Genomic DNA, 6,000 nt, shown 5'->3' with positions numbered 1-6,000 from the left:
TTTACATCGGAATCCGGGGATGTACTGTATGGTGATTAACATAATATAATAAAAAAAATCAAAAAAAAATATTATGTGCCTTAATTTTTCAAGTGTATGAGTCTGATTTCTTAACATGAGAATCTAGCCACTTAGGTATCTTAGGACTCTTCCTCTAATACAGAGAATATCCTAATAAATACTTTTTGGCAACCAACTTTATCATTAAGCAAAATTAGTAGATCGCCATGGTTTAAAACAAACTTCACAGATGTTGTTCCCCAGAAATCCTCTAAAGGATCCTGGGTCAGCCAAAGAATATGAATGTTGGACTTTAGTTAATAATCATTTTATAAAATGTAGTAACTCAGCACAATTATATTAAACTGTTGAAAGCTTCAACTACAATTACTAAAAGATTGAGCCTAAATCTATGAGTGGAATACAGTCACTTGTCTCCTAGTCTGGAATACATACTGACAGATGCGAACTTGTGAAAAGGCTGTTTATCAAAAGATATGTTCTAAGTCAGAATTTAAAACCTTTTCTTTGGATATTTCCTTAAGAGAAAATGTTATGTAATTCTAGAGTTCTCAAGCTAAATTTTAGAAACCATTAAACTTATGATATTAGATCATAATTCTTTCCTAATTTCACATCTGGAAAAAAAGTTTTTCAAGAGGGAGTTTCCTACCCCTTTCCCCAGCATGAATGTGGCTCTGGGAAATTTTGTGAAATACGTGGAGCTTATCTCTTGCTTCCTATTAACTTCTTTCTGTCCCCCTCTTCACATCTCCAATTTCTAAACATCCATGGTCTTTGCACTCACCTCAGTTTTATTCTAGCACATTCTACCCAGGTCTGCTTTCAACTGAGGCTTTTTATGGAAAAGCATATCATGCTTCAGAATTGCTTTTTGAAATGTGCATTTTTGCTGATTAAAACTATCATCTCTTCACAAGAGATATTAGCCAGCAGGAAAAAAAAATGACAAATTAGAATACTGTACACATGAAATAACTACATATATTTGCATCTTTCTATAGGTATCCTAATCTTAAGGAGATCCTTATTAAGGCACATAGTCTTACCCTAACCTTTTTGTGTTCCTTTAGTTCCTCTTACCATACCTTCATACAAGAATAAGCCACTGTCACCTACTCCTTCACTCTTAAACCCACTGCAGTTTGAATTTCGCTCATACGTCTTTGTTGATATTCTGTCATTAAGATCAGCAATAACTTCCCAAATGATGAGTTCTGTGGCCATTAGTCAGCTGTCTACATGACTGTTACGAAGTTTTTAGCACAAGCACCAATTTCCCTGGGGAAAAAAAATCTCTATTCTCTTGATTTCTGTGACACCTAATGCTCATTTTTTATTTCTCTGGACAATTCTTCATAGTGTGTCATAGTCTTCATAGTCTTGTAGGTTCCATGATGTCTTAAATGTTTTTTCTCAGGTGCTGAAAAAAACTCATCAATACTCATTCACTAAATTAAGCTTTTCACTGAGGATACAGAAAGATGTATTTGTTTACAAATAGTTTAGAGTTCTAGTGAGGAAATCAGACAATAAACTAAGACCTTTCAATACAATATGGTGATTGTTGTTATAGAAATGAGATTATAGGGGCGCCTGGGTGGCACAGCGGTTGGGCGTCTGCCTTCGGCTCAGGGCGTGATCCCGGCATTCTGAGATCGAGCCCCACATCAGGCTCCTCCATGTGAGCCTGCTTCTTCCTCTCCCACTCCCCCTGCTTGTGTTCCCTCTCTCGCTGGCTGTCTCTATCTCTGTCGAATAAATAAATAAAATCTTTAAAAAAAAATAAATGAGATTATCAAGGGGTGCCTAGGTGGCTCAGTCGTTAAGCCTCTGCCTTCAGCCCAGGGCGTGATCCCGGCATTCTGAGATCGAGCCCCACATCAGGCTCCTCTGCTGGAAGCCTGCTTCTTCCTCTCCCACTCCCCCTGCTTGTGTTCCCTCTCTCGCTGGCTGTCTCTTATCTCTGTCAAATAAATAAAAAATCTTAAAAAAAAAAAAGAAATAAGATTATCAAGCTGTCCCTTTGGTTAAAGTTTTTTAATGCCTCTGCACCATGCTCAAAACTCCTAAGGATAGCAAAACACCCTTGCAATAACATTTACCTGTCCACAGAGGATCATATCCTGCCACCCCCCCACCACAAATTCAGCCTATTTTGTGGCCCAGCAATAGCCATAAGACATGTATCTTATATGTCACCACTCACAAATTCCATATCCATAGTGAGGATCATCAATGGCTTGCAGCACTCATTCCTAGTGACACTGTATCAGCAGCAGCTACAAAATTTCTACATTTAGAACTTGGAATTAAAAGCTCGCAAGCCACCCCTTGGCCCCACCATGTCTTTATGACATGTTTAAGCTCTCTTTGTTCTCACATGAACTAATAATTACTGTCCAATTGGATGGGCTACATTCATACCTAGGATATCTTATATTTGGAACTTTTTTTTTACTCTTTTGCTTGGCTTATTCCTTCCTTCTTTTTAAGAGTTCAACTCTCCATTTTCTCTAGGAAGTTTTCTTCAAACTCCCTCTCCCCTTAACCCATTCTCTGCTAAGATAGGAAATCATCCTCTGCCCACTCTTTGTACTCTTCTATCAAAGCACCTTTTGAGTTGTCATTTATACCTCTGCCTCTACCACTTCCCTCAATTTTGTACCTCTTATCACTAGTGTCTAGTATGGTTTGGCTTATATAGAGATTTTTACTGAATGAAATGATGAATAATTGAATTTTTAACCGATAGTGTATAAAATAATAAAATAAAGTGAAAACATTTGGTCATGTGGAGAAAAATATTTTGTTATTGCTTTTCAGAATATACAGCTTTCTTTTATTTGTGTGCAAGATATATCCCAATTGTAGTAGAACTGTGTGAGTGTGTCAGTGTATTTTGGACATAATTAGAATATGGCTTTGGTGGTGAATGGTAATGAGAGTGGCTATCCACATTGTGAAAGGATATTTATATTTTACATACATCTATAGATATATATAATCTCTAAGTTATAAATTAATAAAATGTAACTATAATTTGAGGGCTATCATTATTTAATCATATTTCATATATTCAACATTTGAAATTTTAATGAATTTTAAAGAAAAATATTTTCCATTTCAATAAAAGGATATACAAAAGGATAATATTCTATCTAACCACTATAAATGCCATTCATACTTTTCTGCTTTCTAAAATTGAGTCATAAATGGGAATTTTTGTTAGTGATTTTCTCTCTAGATACAGTTGACATTAGGACAGATCACAGTATTTAGGCACACAGACTCTGGAGTAAGATTAGGTTCCAAACCCAGTCAATTATCTATATGACCTTGAATAAGTTAATTGATCTTTCCTTGGCTCCCTTTTATCATCTTTATTTTATTTATTTATTTTTTTGATGTTTAAAACAAGGTTTTCTTTTTTTTTTAATTTTATTATCATATTATGTTAGTCACCATACAGTACATCCCCGGATTCCGATGCAAAGTTCAATGCTTCATTAGTTGCGTATAACACCCAGTGCACCATGCAATATGTGCCCTCCTTACTACCCATCACCAGTCTATCCCATTCCCCCACCCCCCTCCCCTGTGAAGTCTTCAGTTTGCTTCTCATAGTCCATAGTCTCTCATGTTTCATTCCCCCTTCTGGTTACCCCCCTTTCTTTATCCCTTTCTTCCCCTACTGTTCATCCTAGTTCTTATATTCCATAGATGAGAGAAACCATATGATAATTGTCTTTCTCTGCTTGACTTATTTCACTTAGCATTATCTCCTCCAGTGCCGTCCATGTTGCAGCAAATGTTGAGAATTCGTTCTTTCTGATAGCTGAGTAATATTCCATTGTATATATGGACCACAGCTTCTTAATCCAGTCATCTGTTGAAGGGCATCTCGGCTCCTTCCATGATTTGGCTATTGTGGACAATGCAGCTATGAACATTGGGGTGCATATGGCCCTTCTCTTTACTACGTCTGTATCTTTGGGGTAAACACCCAGTAGTGCAATGGCTGGGTCATAGGGTAGTTCAATTTTTAACTTTTTAAGGGACCTCCACACTGTTTTCCAGAGTGGCTGTACCAACTTGCATTCCCACCAACAATGTAGGAGGGATCCCCTTTCTCCACATCCTCTCCAACAATTGTTGTTTCTTGCCTTGTCTATCTTTGCCATTCTAACTGGCGTAAGGTGGTATCTCAGTGTGGTTTTGATTTGAATTTCCCTGATGGCTAATGATTTTGAACATTTTTTCATGTGTCTGTTAGCCATTTGTATGTCTTCATTGGAAAAGTGTCTGTTCATATCTTCTGCCCATTTTATGATTTGTTTATTTGTTTCTCGTGTATTGAGTTTGAGAAGTTCTTTGTAGATCTTGGATACCAGTCCTTTATCTGTGGTGTCCTTTGCAAATATATTCTCCCATTCCGTGGGCTGTCTCTTAGTTTTTTTGACTGTTTCCTTGGCTGTGCAGAAGCTCTTTATCCTGATAAAGTCCCATAAGTTCATTTTATCTTTTATTTCTCTTGCCTTTGGAGATGTGTCGTGAAAAAGGTTGCTCTGGCCGATGTCATAGAAGTTGTTGCCTATGTTCTCCTCTAGAATTTTGATGGATTCCTGTCTCACATTGAGGTCTTTCATCCATTTGGAGTTTATTTTTGTGTATGGTGTGAGAGAGTGGTCAAGTTTCATTCTTTTGCATGTAGCTGTCCAATTTTCCCAGCACCATTTATTGAAGAGACTGTCTTTTTTCCACCGGATGTTTTTTCCTGCTTTATCAAAGATTAGTTGCCCAAAGAGCCGAGGGTCCATTTCTGGGTTCTCTATTCTGTTCCATTGGTCGATGTGTCTGTTTTTGTGCCAGTACCATGCTGTCTTTGTGATCACAGCTTTGTAGTACAGCTCGAAATCCGGCATTGTGATGCCCCCAGCTTTGTTTTTCCTTTTCAACAGTTCCTTGGAGATTCGGGGCCTTTTCTGGTTCCATACAAATTTAAGGACTATTTGTTCCAGTTCTTTGAAAAATATCCTCAGTATTTTGGTCAGGATAGCATTGAAAGTGTAGATTGCTCTTGGTAGCATAGACATTTTAACTATGTTAGTTCTTCCAATCCATGAGCATGGAATATTTTTCCATCTTTTTATGTCTTCCTCAATATCTTTCAAAAGTGATCTATAGTTTCTAGCATATAGGTCCTTTACGTCTCTGGTTAAGTTAATTCCAAGGTAACGTATGGTTTTTGGTGCTATTGTAAATGGGATGGATTCCCTAATTTCTCTTTCTTCAGTCTCGTTATTCGTGTATAGAAATGCAACTGATTTTTGGGCATTGATTTTGTATCCCACCACCTTACTGAATTGTTCTATAACTTCTAATAGTTTGGGAGTGGATTCCTTTGGGTTTTCCATATAGAGTATCATGTCATCTGCAAAGAGAGACAGTTTGACTTCTTCTTTGCCGATTTGGATACCTTTGATCCCTTTTTGTCTTCTGATTGCTGTTGCAAGGACTTCTAGTACTATGTTGAATAATAGTGGCGAGAGTGGGCATCCTTGTCGTGTTCCTGATCTTAAGGGAAAGGCTTCCAGCTTTTCCCCATTGAGAATAATGCTTGCAGTAGGCTTTTCATAGATGGCTTTTATGAGATTGAGAAATGTACCCTCTATTCCTACACTCTGAAGGGTTTTAATCAGGAAAGGATGCTGTATTTTGTCAAATGCTTTTTCTGCATCAATTGAGAGGATCATATGGTTCCTGAGTCTTTTCTTGTTGATATGATGTATCATTGATTGATTTGCGAGTGTTGAACCATGCTTGCATCCCAGGTATGAATCCCACTTGGTCATGATGGATAATCCATCATCTTTAAAATAGGGATAATAGTGGCACCTATCTTGTAATTTTGTTGTAAAGAATGAACAGATGATTCATGTTAAGGCTTTAGAACAGTATTTGCACATATTGCTCAAA

The 6,000-nt window shown here is 37.2% G+C and overlaps 1 protein-coding gene across 1 annotated transcript in view; it reads left to right on the top strand.

The window, feature by feature from the left end:
- AGMO (alkylglycerol monooxygenase) overlaps positions 1 to 6,000 on the top strand; it is a 346,489-nt gene that overhangs the window by 289,503 nt on the left and 50,986 nt on the right. The gene's annotated exons all lie outside the window — the stretch shown is intronic.

This window comes from Ailuropoda melanoleuca, chromosome 1 (assembly GCF_002007445.2).
Source record: "Ailuropoda melanoleuca isolate Jingjing chromosome 1, ASM200744v2, whole genome shotgun sequence".
NCBI lineage: Eukaryota > Metazoa > Chordata > Mammalia > Carnivora > Ursidae > Ailuropoda > Ailuropoda melanoleuca.
This window is presented reverse-complemented; position numbering and strand designations above follow the sequence as displayed.